The sequence below is a fragment of the Siphateles boraxobius genome, unplaced genomic scaffold, assembly GCF_051911475.1.
Source record: "Siphateles boraxobius isolate OS27281-9 unplaced genomic scaffold, OSU_SipBor_1 5, whole genome shotgun sequence".
NCBI lineage: Eukaryota > Metazoa > Chordata > Actinopteri > Cypriniformes > Leuciscidae > Siphateles > Siphateles boraxobius.
In genome coordinates this window covers 818,756-837,500 of record NW_027509141.1, presented here as the reverse complement: position 1 = coordinate 837,500, position 18,745 = coordinate 818,756, and the positions used below count along the sequence as shown (strand labels likewise).

At 43.9% G+C, this 18,745-nt stretch overlaps 1 long non-coding RNA gene across 2 annotated transcripts; it reads left to right on the top strand.

Annotated features, from left to right (window-relative positions):
- Positions 1 to 4,067: 4,067 nt before the first annotated feature.
- Positions 4,068 to 5,203, top strand: LOC143711990 (uncharacterized). Of its 2 annotated transcripts, none has more exons than XR_013194949.1 (3): positions 4,068 to 4,149; positions 4,947 to 5,007; positions 5,151 to 5,203. It is a non-coding gene; the product is annotated as an uncharacterized LOC143711990 (long non-coding RNA). The 2 variants fall into 2 exon arrangements; XR_013194948.1 differs by lacking the exon at positions 4,068 to 4,149 and adding an exon at positions 4,815 to 4,847.
- The last annotated feature ends 13,542 nt before the right edge of the window (positions 5,204 to 18,745 follow it).

Here is an 18,745-nt window from a genome sequence, read left to right as displayed (position 1 = left end):
ATTTAACTGATTGACAAAAAACTGCATAGAAATATATCATGAGATTAAAAACTGCTTTAAAAGGCACTATAATTTCTCTTAAAAATCTTGCAATATGATTTACCTTCAAGTACATCCGACATCACTGTATTTAACCCTCAATTTGGTCGTGGGGTCTATTATGACCCAATCGACTTTTCCTTAGTAAACAAAATGGTTCCCTTCATCTCAGTGGAATAAGATTTTGTGACTTTTCCTACATTATCTATCTATACACACACAAAAAAACTGGGCTTGATTCGGTTGTTTTATAGGCATGTAAAAAAAAAAAAGTACACTTCTGGTCTTTGGGGTCAATATGACCCCACACTGAAATGAATGGGAAAATCGAAAAAATTTGTTTTTTATTTTTCATTTGTCAAAAAACAATCAATAAATCCAGACTGAATCTGAAAATTTCCATACCGCAATGAAGTCCTGGTACTAGAGCACAAATGCAATGTGGAACGAACATGATCACTTGCACACACACGTGTCCTCGCACACAAACACACACACAGGTGTTTCTTCAATAGAATGCATTTTTATTGAAATTGGCAAATAAAATGAATAATTCCAGCATAAATCTGAAAATTCTCACACATATATGAAGGCCTGGTACTAGATCACTAATACAATGTGGAATGAACATTATCACACACACATGTGTGCCCACACACACACAGACACAAATACACACACAGATAGAGAGAGGTGTGACTGCAATATAGAGCATTTTTATAGAAATTAAATCTAAAAATTTTCACACACAAATGAAGGTATGGTATGAGAGCACAAATGCAATATGGAAAGAACATGACTACACACACACACACACACAGAGAGACACACAAACAAACAGGTGTGACCGCAAAAGAGAGCATTTTTATAAAAATTGGGAAATAAAATCAATAATTCCGGCATGAATCTAAAAATATTCACACATAAATGAAGGCCTGGCATTAGAGAAAAAAACACTGTGGAATGAGCATGATTACACACACACATGCACGTGCACACACACAAACACACAGGTGTTTACTCTTCACTCCTGTTCATATCCGCCTATAGCTGTTTGTTTTTTGTTTTTATTTCCTTTAGAAAAATAATTTCTTATTCTAAAGTTAATCATAATACATTTCGATTATTGAAATAATATGAAATTGCAATCAAGTATTTTCTTTTAGTGGTAACTTATGTGGTAATATTGCAAATTTATGTGGCATTACTGCAAATTTATATAGCATTATTGCAATAACAAGATACTTCAAAAGACCTCAAACAACAACAAAAATAATTCTAAACTTTGACAAAATACTGATTTAATGTATTTTAAACGTTTAAATATATATATTCATAACAAAAGCTGTTATAAGAGCAGTAAGTCACATCCAGAAAAATGAATGGATCTCAATGGGGCCTCTGCTGGAAGTCTATGGTAATTACACTTTAAGGCTACAAATATATTATCTACAAAAAAACATCTAACCAGCAGATGGCAGAATTATGCATCTAACACCTAGATCGACATCGAGAAACAATTCCTATTTAAATTCGATCATCATTAATGTGTTTTTTTCATAAAGATGTAATATTTCATATTTATGTTAATGGTGTTGTTGAGGAATTCTGCAGTAAATAGGTAAAAAAAGTACTTTATATCCCCCAAAACACAGCATAAAAATATAGATGAGAAGCAAACGACAAAAATGATATATAATTTGTATTATTAAAATGTATATATTTTTTGTACAATAGCTCTATTTATGTCTGGGGTCATATAGACCCCAAATACACTGAGTGTATTTTCTACAGTCTATGGTGTAAACAGGAAACTAAGACCATATTACGGTTAACTGGCAAGGCTTTAAAGCACATGCAAATAATGAACTTGTGAACTGCAGTGTCCCTTCCTCTGCGTTAACATTTGATGTGAATATACGTCGCGTTGTAGCCTATGCTGAGACGGAGGCGCCAGAAATGCAACTGATATAATGCACGATACTAACATTATGACATTTCTTCAAAAGCAGATCGTGGAGATATTTTAATCGTCCACGATCATATATCGCACAGCCCTAGCGTTAGCTCATTAACAACAATATATTTACATCCACTCACCACAGACAAAATGAACACTGCACTTGCCACCACAATAAATGAATCTCTCACCCTCGTGTTTTTCCCCTAGCTTTCCTTACTAATCCATCTTATCAATCATTGTTCACTTTTTTGTTTTCTTTTATTGTGTTCCGAATGATGACATTGAATATATCATTGATACAAATTGTGTATTGTATACAAAGTTGTGTAGGCTATGTCATTAATGTCATCTCTGAATTGTTTACAAACATAATCAAAAAATATTTTAAAGAGAATCCAAGTCACAATTTTATGTAATTTACACAATCATTAACAACAACTTTAAAGTTGAACAGATAAATTAATTGATTATAATCTACATAATATTCTGGAATGTGTCATTCTGAGTTTTTACTTTTAATGGTGGTAAGAATTTTAATTAACACACTTGACCATGTGGGCGAATACACAACATGAAACTATTCACGATATTGTTTTCAGGAGAAGGTGACAAGAAAGTATTTTAATAGCCTTTTTTTTTCAAGAAATCTACAATGACAAAATATAAGACAGGAAAATAGTCTGTAATCACAAAATGAAAAACAATGTAGGTGCATTTTCAAATATTTTAACTATTTTAATATATATATATATATATATATACAACAATACAACAAATAAGGGACTTAAATAATTGGTTCAAATAAAGTATCAAAAGTGATTAATCATATTGTTTTTTATTATATAAAATTAATAAATACTATTAATAAATGAGCAAAACTTGGCCATGTAATGAGTGAGTAGGAACAAGTGAGAATTAACAGATGAAATAAGTATAAAATTGTCATTTATTAATACAATTGAACAATATTCCACAGTGATGCATCCACAAAACAAGCTATAAGCTGCATTGGCATAGCAATACCAGTGTCATACAATATAATAATACACTAGGCTTTAGTTAGTTGGGGCCGTTCAGAAACTTGTGGTCGATGTTTAGTGAAGGCAAAAATAAACGGTGTATTGTATTTTTACGAGTGTAGACAAATTATAGGCTAGGTATAAATATATTACTACACGTATCCTAATCTACATCCCTCTCATGGATTTATTGCGGTGACACAGGTCATTCTCTCTTTTCAATTTTTAAATCAAAACAATAATCCTATTCTTGCATTTCTGCGGCTGTGGCGCGCTGCTGCGTGACGTCATCGGAATGCATTCTACTCGACGCGTCACTGGAGGCTTCACTGTTCTCACTGAAAACTCACTTTACACTTGTTGCCCAATATATATATGTGTCGATGTACGATTTTTGCATCAGTCTACAGCTTTTGATCAGTGTGCAGTTTTGAATCAGCTAAGTGTGCGATTCCCCATCAGGATTTTATTTTGATTAACTGCATTTTTATTCAGTGTATGCTTTTTGTTCATTGTGCAATTTTATATCCGTTTGGATCTGTGTCTGTTTCCAGATCTGTGTACACAGTTATATTGCACATTACCACTTTCTGATCTGTGTATGGTTTCAGATCATACAATTTGACTAGTAGGATTTTGGATCAACGTACTATTTTAGATCAGAGAATGAATAGCAATACATTTCGCAAGCTCAGGCCCCTGACACGTGTCAGTCCTGCTCAGACTGCTCAACCTGTGTGTGCTTCAGACATGCCGAGACTGAGACCACAACCTCAGTTTTATTCAGGACTGAGACCACAACCACCGGCTCAGAGGAAGACGACGACTGCTCAACCTGTGTGTGCTTCAGACATGCCGAGACTGAGTCCACATCCACCGGCTCAGAGACTCCCAGAAGGCTTTGTGACGATGAGGGTAAGAAGACTATCATAGTATTGAATGTGTTTTTTGAACCATCATCGTCATTATTAACATAAGCCTGCGTTCATATGTTGAGCATTGTATTAAGGTGTTTTCTTATTCTTATGTATCGTCTACAGGAGCTCATTATCAGAGAAAAGGCCAGGAACTCCAGCCGACCGCAGTCTGTCCAGCTTCCTCCTATCTCCGGCTCTTCCCGGCCCAGAGGTGAGCTAGTCCAGCAATCTGAACCCGGTTTGCTACATTTGATTTCAGAACTTATCACTTGAATACAAAGTAAACATAAGTTTCTTCATGAGAACCATATTAACGTGATGTTTTATTCAGGACTGAGACCACAACCACCGGCTCAGAGGAAGACGACGACTGCACAACCTGTGTGTGCTTCAGACATGCCGAGACTGAGTCCACACCCACCGGCTCAGAGAAGCACAGAAGGCATAATGACTGTGAAGGTAAGAAGACTATCATAGTATTGAATATGTTTTTTTAACCATCATCGTTCATTATCAACATAAGCCTGCGTTCATATGTTGAGCATTGTATTAAGGTGTTTTCCTGGTAACACTTTACAATACGGATGCACTAATATGCACCCGTATGTTAGTGCTTGCAATGGTCATAATGACACATTTAATTAATAACAATTCATATATTACTTAATCAATTAATCTCTTAGAATCTTTATTAGTTACTGATGCAGGAATCATTAATTAATGGTTAGTTCTTCAGGAGTTGTACATTAACACATGATTATATGTGCATTGGTTAAGCATGAATTAATGCATATTAGTGCACCCGTATTTTAAAGTGGCACCGTTTACTTATTCTTATGTATCGTCTACAGGAGCTCATTCGCCAGAACAGAATTATTCCTATTGCTTTCGGCTCTTCCCGGGCCAGAGGTGAGCTAGTCCAGCAATCTGAAACATATCACTTGAGTATGAAGTAAACATAAGTTAATTTCTTCATGAGAACCATATTAACATGTGATGTTTTTATAGGCCTGTATCCACACACACTGGCTCAGAGGAAGACGAAGACTTCAGTTGAATACATGGAAAGGTCAGCACAATAGTACTGTCATGCCAATGTGCACAATTTATGTTTTCCTATTTTTGCATATGTAGATGTTGCATATGCACAGTGAAGATACTGCTTCTGATAACATTATTCATAGCCATCTCTGTTACTGTAATCCGCTTCAGAAAAGTCTGTGAACCTGAAGAAGAAGAAGAATATTCTGACGAACAGGACAAACTCAAGGAGCAGCAATATCAGGATGAAATGAAAAAGATGTAAGTTTCTTGTGCACAACCATGGGTTTGATTTCTTTGCACTCTCTATCTAATCTGTGAGAAGTCTGGGACCTGAAGACAGCAACAGTGTTTGACCCTCTTTTTGTTTTTGTGCAGGAAAAAGGAGGTAGACTGCATTACAGAGAAGGTAGAACACATGAGAAAAGAGGAGTTGAAGATGAGTAAGCTCATAGAACAGAAGCAAAAACAACGAAGACAACTAGTGGATAGACCCAAACCTGACAGGATCGCTAGGAAAGTAAGTGCACAACGTGTCCCATCTAAAGCCATCACAGCATCACACACATCCAAATGTAATAAAGACTACGGCTGATCTGTCACATGTGATCTCATCATTCTGCTTTTGTCTCACGAATAGATGGCGAAGGATTACTTGGAGAGCTTTGGTCATTCCTGCAGCCCTGATTCTCCTTTAGAAGACATGGCTTTAATTGTGAAGAAAGACGAGGAACCTTTGACACGCCTGAAAAATATACAACAGACTTTGAAAGAAAATGAAACACGGTAAGATATAAAAATGTCTTTATGACACAAAGCGATAAAGCTACTGTGATGATCATCAGTGGCTATTATAATTTTATGTTTTGAGTGACCTCTTGATAATCTCACTCTTGCTTTCTCTTTTAAACAGTGACAAGCTACAGAGACGAGCAGAATGGAAAGCAATGCAAGAAAAACTGAGGCCTCAAAGGGTAAGAAGACTATCATAGTATTGAATGTGTTTTTTCAACCATCATCGGTCATTATTAACATAAGCCTGTGTTCATATGTTGAGCATTGTATTAAGGTGTTTTCTTATCCTTATGTATCGTCTGCTCTACAGGATCTCATTATGAGAGAAAAGTCCAGGATCCCCATCTGACCGCAGTCTGTCCAGCTTCCCCACAAATGAGCAATGAAGTAAGTTCCCTTTGAGAACGATCTCTTGTATTGTGTAGCTAAACTCTTATAGGAAAACTCCTTTTCTGGAGAATATTGAAGCCTTATTTTAAAACGCAGTGCAGCTGCACAGCGAGCGCAGGGCAGAGCTGACTAGCGCGCTCATTGGCTGTGCTGCGGGAACTGCACGAACCTATAGCGAAGCGGCTGAAGTGCGCACACCAATCGTGGTGCTTCACGCCTCGCACAAGTCGAAACCCGCTAGAATGGGTGTGGCTTCTGGCTGTACAAGCAGGCCATTTCACCACAGGAATCAGATTTAATCTCCTTCATCGAACTCTCCACTTCGCTGATTCTCCTGCTGAAGCCTTCGCCGTCGACGAGCCCTTGCAGCGGCACGAGCGACCTGTAGCTGAGCAGTTCAGCAGACGCCAGCCTCCTGCTCTACACAGACTTTATTTAAAAGTTTTTATTTATTATTTTAAAAATGCATTATGCAATCAAATACAACAAAACATACATTACCAACACGATGCCCAACGTCCCGCCCCCACCCCCACCCCACCCCCAAGAACACTCCCCGCCTCCGGCCGCCACACACATGCCATGCTCGCCCTGTTTGTGGCGGAAAGACACAATCCCCAGGCCACACACTCGCCCAGAACTAATCCCAACTGCATGATGGGGGTGTCGAAATTAATCGTTTCTACGATGCATCGCGATGCAGACGAGGACGATTCGGAATCGGTTCAGTAATAGACCATAACCGATAATAATGTACTGACGCTTTTCTGACGTCATTTGTCACGGTAGCATACACTGGCAGAGGAGGCGAGACGCGAGTGCGAGTAATTAAAAAATGCTCCAACTACTTGAGCATCTGGGCACATTTCAGCTCTTATGAACAACCTGGTGCACGAGCTGGAGAAGACACGCGTAGACACACGAAGAATATGCAGGAGTAATACACTAACTTGATAAACCACGTTAGCCGTGTTCACCGCGAACTGTTAGCGCCGGCAGAGTCTGACGGCTGTAGAGTCAGCGATGAGCTCCAGCATCACCCGAATCCACAGCCAAAAACATCATCCACCGCCACAATAATGCTCTCTGATTTAAAGATCCGCACCTGATGGTCAAACTACAATTATTCTCTGTCGTTACGCGTGATTATAAATGGATGATCATCACTTCAACAGCGGACTCGGCGACGGCTGATGTGCATCTCTAGGCTAACATTATACACTGATGAATGAGCGCTGCTTTTAAATGAACCTTTCTTTAAAAAAATTGATTTTATTTCATTTTCTTAATTTCATAACCAGTCTTTACTCCTTTGAAACTTAAACTGGAATGTCACTGTTTCTTTCACTGCGACTTCCCGAACAGGGGAACACACACACACACACACACACGCGCACGCACACTTCACTTTTGAAGAAAATTTTAAAATTGAGGATGCAGTGCATCGTAATGCATCGCGATATTGAATTGAACTGAATCAATGACATGATAATCGTAATCGAACCGAACCGTGAGACCAGTGTAGGTTCACACCACGACTGCATGACAGGGACTGGGGTCAAGAAGCAGTGTGTATACATACATACACACACACACACACACACACACACATATATAAAGAGAGAGAGAGGGGGGAAACTTATATTTCCCTCCCCTTACCCCAAACAATTAATATTAAGTATTCAATTAGGTTTGATATTAACTAGTGTTGTTACCTTATTATTTACTTTATTTCTTTTTCGGCACTGAGAGTAATTGTGACGGTTTGGGCTTTTTGAGTTGATGAGTAATACATTAGTTAAAAAGTCTGAGTGTGTTATTGGAAGCGAGTCTACCTTTAATGAAACCGGTTTGATCTGGATGTATTATAGATGGTGTGACTTTTTCTATTCTATGGGCTCGTGCTTTGGTGATGATTTTAATGTCTACATTGATTAGGGAGATCGGACGATAGCTCGACGGTAATGTTGGGTCTTTATTGGGTTTGAGAAGGAGTGAGATTGTGGCCGTGCTTATGTTATCCGGTAGTTTTGATTTCTGTTTTGATTCATTTATCATTCGGATGAAGAGTGGTGATGAAATGTAACTCAGCAGGGAATCCATCAGTACCTGGTGCTTTATTGTTCGGCATGAGTTTTAGGGCCTTGAACAGTTCATGTTCTGTTATGGGAGATTCAAGAGTATTTATGAACTTATGATCCTGTGTTTCTTCTGTTGGGTTATTTATGTTAATGTCTTCTAGTTGTTTGATTGTTTTGTTCCAGAACTACTTCTTGTTCCTTTTCTTTCTTTTTTTGTAAATGGAGAGTGAAATAATTTTTGCTCTTAGTTCAGCTTTTCCTGTTTCCCACAGAAGAGATGGAGATGATTCTGGGGTGTCATTCATCTCTAGATAGCATGCTCACTCTCTCTTAAAGTAACTGTCAAATTCAGGATCTTCTGGAAGAGATGCGTTTAATCTGGTAATGGGTTTATGTGGACTGGTTATATTCCATTTTAATGTTACCAGGGTAATGTTACCATGATCACTAATGACTATTGGATGGATCTTTGATTCAGAAATATTTGATATGACAGAATTACTGGTGAGAATGAAATCGATGTGGGAATATGAGTGGTGGACTGGAGAGGGAAATGAGTATTCTTTAACATTTGGATTCTGTAGACGCCAGCATTTGGGAGATTAACATAAATACAAATACACAAGTGACTCAATGTATTCGACAGAAAAACAACAACAAAAACCTTAAATACATACATAGGGTGGAACATGGGGAGGAGGGGCACGAGACCTAGGTGCTAAAGTAAGAGCACATCTAAGAGAGAGAATGAAAGAGAGAGAGAGAGAGAGAGAGAGAGTTTAGTTATATTTGTGATTATGGCAGTTACTGACTTTAAGTGACTCTGTGTTCAGAAAAGCCATGGAGTAATGTACTTATCACGATATAACTGTCCATCTATAGTACATCCACTGTAATGATTGCCTTTTTGCTTCGTTCATTTCCTGTTTTCGGATTGGGAAAAGTTGTTTTCGTCGTTCAAGAATGACCTTTGGGTATTGTTTGTTGAGTCCATAGTTTGTGCCTTTAAGTTGCCTGTCTTCCTTCTGAACCAGTTCTTTGTGTTTGTAGTGTTCGAATCTCACGATGATCAGTCGTGGTCGATTGCTATTGTTTTGAGATCTGAAACGGTGCACACGTTGAAAAGTGATGGTCTGTACAGTTTCGGCTGGCAATTTGAGTTGTTTTATCATAAAGTCCTTGACTGATTTTCTCGGGTCGTCTGGAGTTTGTTCTGGGATGCCTGCGAAAAGTAAATTGTCCCTCATGCTGCGCGTTTGCAAATCCAAAATATTTTCTTTCATGGTTTTGTTTTCTGCGACAACGGAAGTGAGTTGAGTGGTAAGTGTGTGAACTGAGTCCTTTAAAAAGTTATTTTCTTTAGTGAGAGTGTCTAATTGTTCTTGACTGAATTCTTAGCTGTGCCGCAGTTCCTGGAGTTCCTTGTGTATGACTTCAATTATTGCGATCCTGGTGTCAAGTCTGGAAAGTTTATTTTCAAGTAGAATGTCGCTTACCACTCCGCACTCACACTCCACACACACACTCCACACACACACACACACACACACACTCCACTCTCACACTCCACACACACTCCACTCTCACACTCCACACACACACACTCCACACACACACGGAGGAAGCGTCAAGTCTGCGTAGAGCAGGAGGCTGGCGTCCGCTGAACTGCTCAGCTACAGGTCGCTCGTGCCGATGCAAGGGCTCGTCGACGGCGAAGGCTTCAGCAGGAGAATCAGCGAAGTGGAGAGTTCGATGAAGGAGATTAAATCTGATTCCTGTGGTGAAATGGCCTGCTTGTACAGCCAGAAGCCACGCCCATTCTGGCGGGTTTCGACGCGTGCGAGGCGTGAAGCACCACGATTGGTTTGCGCGCTTCAGCCGCTTCGCTATAGGTTCGGGCAGTTCCCGCAGCACAGCCAATGAGCGCGCTAGTCAGCTCTGCCCTGCGCTCGCTGTGCAGCTGCACTGCGTTTTAAAATAAGGCTTCAATATTCTCCAGAAAGTGTATAGCTATGCAATACTCGTTTCCTTACTCTCAGGGAACTGAAGTTATGTTAGTAACCGAATAGGTTATTTACTTAGTAATGGTATCGGGCCATCCCTATTTTAAAGAGCAGACGTAATATTAATTCGTCTCTGGTCATAATTTAGAGCATATTAACCGTTTTGCAGTGCTGATCACACAGTAAAAATGCCCCTCTCCACGGCCAAAACCAGGCGTCTGTGGATGAGAATCCACAACAAGGACTGGTGGGACGTTGTCCTGCTTCACTTCACAGACGCGCGAGTAAAATGAGAATTTTAGAATGACGGGAAACTTATTAATATGACACTTTATTCAACAGGAAAAACAGCTCGTTCCGTGCGTCCATACGTCATTACGTTTATTTAACGTCAATGCACATGCGCAGTCCTTTCAGTTTCGGTTTTCAATCCGATCAAGTGTTTACATGTTCTCTCGATCGGATTACATAAGGGATAAACCAACCCTTTCAATCGGATCGAAATGTCATTCGGATCGAGCTCAATCGGATCGATTAGGGTGTTTACATGAGGGTTTTTTAGTCCGATCGAGCCGTCAATCCGATTATAAGTGTCCATGTGTCAACCATGGTGTCAACTCAACGTGGTCCGGAGAGGGTGTGTGAAACGGGTAAAGAAATGAACCATAGCAAGACTCATGTTTATGTTCTACTGTTCTATGGTTATTATGTTATTATGTTTTATAATTTATTTTATGTACATTTTGTTCAAAATGTTTTAAATACCCTTTTGCACATTTTATTTATGTTCAGTAGCTCTTTCTAGCTCAAGCAAATCCACAATTAAATTATTTTTTATAAGGTCGTCTGTTGACTGCTTTATATAAAACCCCTTCAATATAGTTGTTGTTACCCTAGGGGAGGAGGGGAGTCAGCCAAAAAATAAATAAAATAAAATAATAATAGAGTACCGGCACCTCTTTTGGGCCACTTAAAGCACTGCGTCTAAGCGATTGTGGTATTCTGTTCTTGGGTGTAATAATGAACACAACAGTCATTTTAATGTTCCTAAATTCGAACCGCTGAAGACGCAGTGGCTGAGTTTTATTTTTGAAGGGAATATTCCCAACGATCTACGTAAATGCTTTTATGATAATTGATAAAACTGAATTTTTGGCATTAATGTGCGTGTTATCATTCAAGCGCGAAAGAGAACTGGATTCTGGCGCGCTTTCTGTGAATGTCCTGACGCACACGACGCACAGCCAGCGCGCCAGAATCCAGTTCTATACCGGCTCATTAGAACTTTCAGTGAGCTATTTTTAGAGTGTGGACTATGTTGGCGCGACGTACCTGGACGCGGACGCGCGCATCGGCACTCCTGCTCCTCCGTGGCGATGACGGCGTGCGGTTAAAAAAATCGTAACAAACGAATTTGAAAGTGGGGGGGACACAAACGGGATTTGGAAAAGTGGGGGGATGTCCCCCCTGTCCCCATAGGAAATTACGCCCGTGGGTTAAAGGCTAACGTTAGCTATCAAAATATTTTCGGGGGAAAAAGGTGAAAAAACATACAATAATGGTTCAAATTTTGTTACAAACTATCTTTACAAATATTAAATGGACTATTCATATGGTGGTGTATCAAAGAGCTATAAAGTAGTTTGATTAAAAAAGAAATCGAATGAGTATGATTCGCTAAATAAATTTGACGATACTCACGTTTTGGCCTAAGTTCTTCACATGTTCATCCGATCCAATTTGATAGGAGGCGCTGTCTTGAAAAACGAGGGGTCTGAGAATGCGGGACTCTGGGTGGGGGACTGTAACTGCAGGCTCCGAGTCTGCAGCTTCATACTACTCGCCGGTTGCTACGATTTCATCAGGTTTCCAGCTGGACAACTACTTTCACACTGCTGTCTGGACATTGTTGTATTCGCAAAAATACAACCATTACCTGTTTCGGGTGTATAGTTCTCATATCTCACTCTTGGATATTATACTGTATATTCTACACACAGGTTACAAGCGAGTTTGTTCTCTTTCATAGTAGCTTGTAGGCTAGGCTACATCTCAATAAAGCTTGTCTGCATCTATCTTCCTCTCATATAAATTTTTTTTCAATCAATTTCTAACTGACCCAAAACATTTGGGCTATATTATAAAGCTTTAAACCATTAAAACTCATCCGCAGTAAACATTAAAATGTCACTGGATAAAAAATAAAACTACAGTGCTGAGAAAATGAATGCTAAATACTAAAATGTAAATAAAAAAGTAGTGAAACGGTAAGTGAAAACTTTGAAAAACATTTACTAAACAAAAAAGACTAAAAAATAACAATAATTACATTAAAATCTATATGGTTTGCAGTTTCACCCAGGCCATAAGTGTACATTGCACAAACTTTGCCCAACAGGGCTTTTTACACTTGAAGCTAAGTGGATACAACACCTCATTTTTACCTCAGTTTTACTAGCAAGAGCCGTTTGATACTTAGAAGATGTATTGCATACATTGTGTGTTGTTACATTGTGTTGATGAGTTAGAATAGAAAGACAAACGCTAACATCTCACCACTGAAATTGATCGTGATCTGCTGTACAAGAGCAAGTTCGTCTGAACAAAATCTTAACGCTACATTTTTAATGATTAAAGCAAAGTTTAATTGGTGAGACACCAATGTGTCCCTGAGCAAGACACTTAACCCCTAATTGCTCCAGAGGCGTGCGACCTCTGACATATAGCAATTGTAAGTCGCTTTGGATAAAAGCGTCAGCTAAAATGAATAAATGTAAATGTAAATGTAATTCTCAAGAACGCAGCTTCCTGGTTACAGACAAAGATTTCTTTGGCTCCGGTCTAGAATATTTGGTCATTATTTACTTTGGTTGTCAAGGAAACGTCTCGGTTACGTATGTAACCCTCGTTCCCTGAGTAGGGAACGAAGACGTTCCGTCGGATGACGACGAATGGGGTTTCGCTTAGAAAGCCTATCAACTTCGAGTATTACAAAACGAGCCAATGGCAAAGAAATGCCATGGGTCTGCGGAATTTGCATAGCGTATCTCCGCCCTACCTCGTGGGTATAAAAGGAGGACGCCGGCAACATGCAGATATGTTTCTTCGCTGAGGAGCCAAGACTGAGCTCAGGCGATCCCCGTGGTACAGCGGAAAGTGGCAGGCACCTACTCAGGGAACGAGGGTTACATACGTAACCAAGACGTTCCCTTTCGTTGTCACTCCGAGTTCCGTCGGATGACGACTAATGGGGTTACCAGTCTAATCACGCCACCTTCTCGGCTGTCTTCCAGTGCCCTACGTAAATAGAGCACTGAGAATAGAGAATACACATATGACCCGGAGGGATGCATATGGAGAACACTGGGGTGTCCAGCCTCAGGTGGAATATTTTAACCCCAGGGGTGGCAAGGTGGCTTGCCAAGGGAAAGACAGATGCTCAGAGAGGCTTACAGTGGAAATACACATGTGGGGGTCGCTCGGAGGTGGGACCATGCACACGGGAGGCACCTAGCCGACGCGCAGGCAATAGACACTGGCGCCGACGTCAGGAGTGCTGGAGGAACTCAGGGCTTTCGGAGAAGCTCACCTGAGGAGATATCGCACGTATCCAGTCCGTGGAGTGGAATGGCGAGCAAGCAAAGACACCTGAGCGGGTCCAGTACTAGCTGGTTGAAGCGAGTACATGAGAGGAAACTGGCTTCACTCGGAGATTGTAGAATCTGGCGAATGTGTTCGGTGTCACCCAGCCTGCAGCTCTGCAGATGTCTGTTAGCGAGGCGCCATGCGCTAGAGCCCAAGAGAACACCACACTCCGGGTGGAGTGGGCAGTCACACCAAGGGGGCACGGTCGACATTGCTACTGGTATGCCAAAGCAAGGGCGTCCACTATCCAGTGAGACAACCTTTGCTTGGAGAGAGCCTTCCCTTCAGCTTCCCACCATAACAGACAAAGAGCTGGTCTGAGGTCCTGAACACTGCGTCCTGTCTACATAGGGGCGGAGAGCGCATACTGGACAGAGCAGTGCCAAGGCTGGGTCTGCCGCCTCCAGTGGCAGCGCTTGCAGGTTCACCACCTGGTCCCGGAAGGGAGTTGTAGGAACCTTGGGCACATATCCGAGCCAGGGTCTCAGGATCACGTGAGAGTAAGCCGGCCCGAATTCCAGGCACGCTTCGACAACGGAGAATGCGTGCAGGTCCCACACGTGGAGGTTCCAGAGATCGGGACGAAGGTGCCACAGGGTGCCCCGTCCCTGAGAAAGGAGGTCCTTTCTCAGGGGACTCGGCCAAGGAGGTGCTGTCGCGAGGAGTACGAGTTCGGAGAACCAGGTCCTGGTGGGCCAGTACGGTGCGACCAGAAAGATCTGCTCCTTGTCCTCCCTGACCTTGCGCAGGGTCTGCGCATGAAGGCTCACTGGGGGAAACGCATATTTGCGGCCCGCGGCCAGCTGTGCGCCAGTGCATCCGTGCCGAGCGTGCCCTCGGTCAGGGAATAATACAGGGCGCAATGGGTCGAGTCGTGAGAGGCAAACATCTATCTGTGCGTCCCCGAACTGGTCCCAAATCAGCTGAACCGACTGGGGATGGAATCGCCAATCTCCCGGGAGGGGCTGAAGCCGTGAGAGCTCGTCGGCTGGACAGTTCAGGGCTCCGGGGATATAAATGGCATGAAGCGACCTCAGATGCTTCTGACTCCATATGAGAAGGTGGCGGGCGAGTTGCGACATACGGCGAGAGCGTAGACCACCTTGATGGTTGATGTACGCTACAGTGGCGGTATTGTCTGAACGGACTAGTACGTGTTGATTCTTGAGCACGGCCCGGAAGCGGCTCAGAGCAAGACGTACAGCCAGCAACTCGAGGCAATTGACATGCAGAAGGCGCTGGGGTCCTGTCCAGGAGCCCGCGGCAGCACGTCCATTGCACATGGCGCCCCAGGCCGTGGTGGAGGCATCTGTCGTTACGACAACATGCCGAGAAGCTCATTTCAGGGGCACTCCGGCCCGTAGAAAACTGAGGTTCGACCACGGGGTGAAGGTCTGACGGCAGGTCGGAGTAACTGGTACTCGGAGGGTGCCGTGTTGCATGCCCACCTCGGGACTCAGTCGCGAACCCAAAGCTGAAGCGGTCTCATATGAAGCAATCCGAGCTGCGTTGCCGCGGCTGCAGATGCCATATGCCCCAGGAGCCTCCGAAAAGGTTTCAGTGCCACCGCACTCTTGCCCTCGAACTGTCTCAGGCAAGTCAGCACTGACTGCGCGCGTTGCTCGTAAGCTGCGCCTTTTACATGGCGACCGAGTCGATTTCCATACCGAGAAAAAGAGATCCTCTGCACTGGGCAAAGTTTGCTCTTTTCCCAGTTGACCCGAAGGCCCAGACAGGCTAGGTGCCGGAGCACTAGGTCCCTGTGTTCGCAAACCTGGTCTCGAGAGTGAGCTAGGATCAGCCAGTCGTCGAGATAGTTCAGGATGCAAACCCCGTGTTCCCGTAGGGGAACAAAGGCAGCCTCGACGACCTTCGTGAAGACGCGAGGAGACAGGGCTAGCCCAAATGGGAGAACCGCGTACTGATATGCCTGCCCCTCGAAGGCAAACCGTAGGAACGGTCTGTGTCGAGGGAGAATGGAGACATGAAAGTAGGCGTCCTTCAGGTCGATTGCTGCAAACCAATCCTGGGGCCGCACACATTTGAAAATGCGTTTGGCCGTGAGCATCTTGAACGGCAGCCTGTGAAGGGAGCGGTTCAGAACGCGCAGGTCCAGGATTGGCCGTAACCCACCGGTTTTCTTCGGGACAATGAAGTACGGGCTGTAGAAGCCGGACCTCATTTCGGCTGGAGGGACAGTCTCGATCGCACCCTTCGCCAGGAGGGTAGCAACCTCCGCTCTCATGATAGGGGCATTGCCAGTGACCATAGTGGAGCAGACTCCCCTGAAGCGGGGAGGAGACCGCACAAACTGAATCGCGTAGCCGAGCCTGATCGTCTGCGCGACCCAGCGGGACAGGTTGGGAAGCTCTATCCAGGCTCCCAAGAACTGTACCAGCGGGGTCATACGAACCACAGACTTCCGACCGGTGGTGCAGCAAGGCGGAATGACTGGCCCAGACGTGGACGGCATAGCGGCCCGGTGTGGGGGCACAGTCAATAACCGCGCCCTGACAGAGGAAACCAGGGAAGGATGAATGTTCCACGGGGGTCTGCTCTGCCAGGGGGCTGGCGACAGAGGCGGATGAGAGCGGCACGGTCCGGGGATGGCGCGCACTGTCAACCGGCTCTGGGACAGAGGAGGACGAGGGGTGCACGGCTCGGGGGCGGCGCACCGTGTCGTCCGAGAACTCTGTGTGCTCAGGGATGAACATGTCACTTCTTGCTTTAACCACATTAGGGTGCTGCCCACCCGGGGGTGAGCAACGGGGAGTGGAAAACAAAGGAGTGGGGAAGGAGTGGTCCTGCTACCATCTCCTGAGAAGTGACCATCATCCCTGAGTAGCCCGTCTCAAAAGCGCCGCTTGGCCCGGCGTTTAGCGGGGGGCGGGGCAGGAGAGGGCTGTGGCATCCCCCTGCGGCCTCCAGTGCCAGCCCGGGTGAACGGGCAGGGTGGAAGCCGCGGGAGGGCGCCTTCGGCGGTGGGCAGACTGAGGGATCTGAGCGGACTGCGGGGCCGTCGGGGCAGAATATGCCTCAGTCTGCTCATGGGCGGTTGAGAACTGTTGTACAGCCTTGAACCGCACCGCCGAAGGGCTGACCTGGGATATGAGGGTGTCGGGCAGACTGGACCACCGGACATCCTGCACATCGGACAGGTTAAGCCACAGGCTTGAATGGTGTACATCACCTGACCCAGGGAGCGTGCAGCCACTTTCGTCGCTTGGGGGTCAAGGTCAGTGGCGGCGCGCAGCTCAATGAAGAGCCCTGGGTCAGTCCTGCCCTCCTGCATGTCCATGAACACCTGGGCCAGGAAGACCAGCAGAATGGCCATGGCATGCAGTGAGGCGGCTGCCTGTCCTGGGTGCTATAGGATTTCGCCACAAGTGTAGACGAAAAACTACAGGCTTCGGACGGGTGCTTAGGATCGCGCCGAGGAGAAGCACTCTGAGGACACAGTTATTTTAGTATCACAACAGAGCGTTCAACCGGGGGACCCCAGTGTACCCATGAGCAGCGGCCATGGGAAGGAAGGGGATCGCTGGGGACATGGGGGTCTTCGACGATTTCGAGATCTCCTGATGCACATCCGGGAAGAAAGGTATTGGGGTTAGACGGCGACGAGAGTCAGCGGCCACCCCAAAACCAATCGTACAGCAGCGAGTGCTCAGGACAGGGTGGAGGGTTCCACCCTAGTCCGATGCTCGCAGCGGCCCATGTTTTATTTTATTGCAATTATTGATGTTCAACAAAATATGCATTTCTTCCCTCTGTAAAATTAGCACGCATTTCTCGGTTCTGTGCTGGTGATTTGAGAACCACTGTACCTGTGCACAGTATCGGCTGCTCGTGCTCATCACAGTATGTCTCAGTTCAGTGAACTGTTGGAGTTCCTAGAGTAAAATATACTCCGGAATATTGGTTTATTTCGAGTAGGAGGGGCTGTCAGGCATGTCTGAAAGTGAGTAACTTTAGTAACTTGTGGATCAGTGCTGACTCAAGACCCGAACTGTTTCGAACGATTCAGTCCGATTTAGTGTACTGGTTCAACAGGTTCACTAAAAAGAACTGGTTCAAAAGAACGATTCGTTCACGAACTGGACATCACTACAAACAGAGCGAGTGAGCAGGGCTGGAGCGAGGACTGTAGTTTATAATGTGATAACTTCAACTTAATGACAGCGTTGTAACATTTATATGGCCACACACACAAAGTCACCAGTGAAAGGAGTGCTATTGGTCTGACTACAAGCCTGTCTCAACAAAGATGCTAGCTCTGGCTTTGCCATTGTTAATGTGGCAGCCAATGGGGATGGCAGAGCACGACAACTTTCACTTTGAAGAGGACGCTCTGCCAGTGTGCTCTTAGCACTGGAGCTCCCTCTGCTGTCCATTTGGTGCCTCTGCACACCAGCCATTTCAAACCCAGCCTCCAGTATTTGGGCTACACCTCCTTATTTGCATACACTCCTCAATCATCAAACGCCCAATCCTAAATACCAAATTCCCAATCCTAAATGCCCAATCCTAAATGACTGAATGCCCAATCTTAAATACCAAATGCCCAATCCTAAATACCAAATGCCCAATCCTAAATCCCTAAATGCCCAATCCTAAATCATAAATGACTAAAGGCCCAATCCTAAATACCAAATTCCCAATCCTAAATGACTAAATGCCCAATCCTAAATGACTAAATGGCCAATCCTAAATACCAAATGCCCAATCCTAAATGACTAAATGCCCAATCCTAAATACCAAATGCCCAATCCTAAATACCAAATGCCCAATCCTAAATACCAAATGCCCAATCCTAAATACCAAATGCCCAATCCTAAATGACTGAATGCCC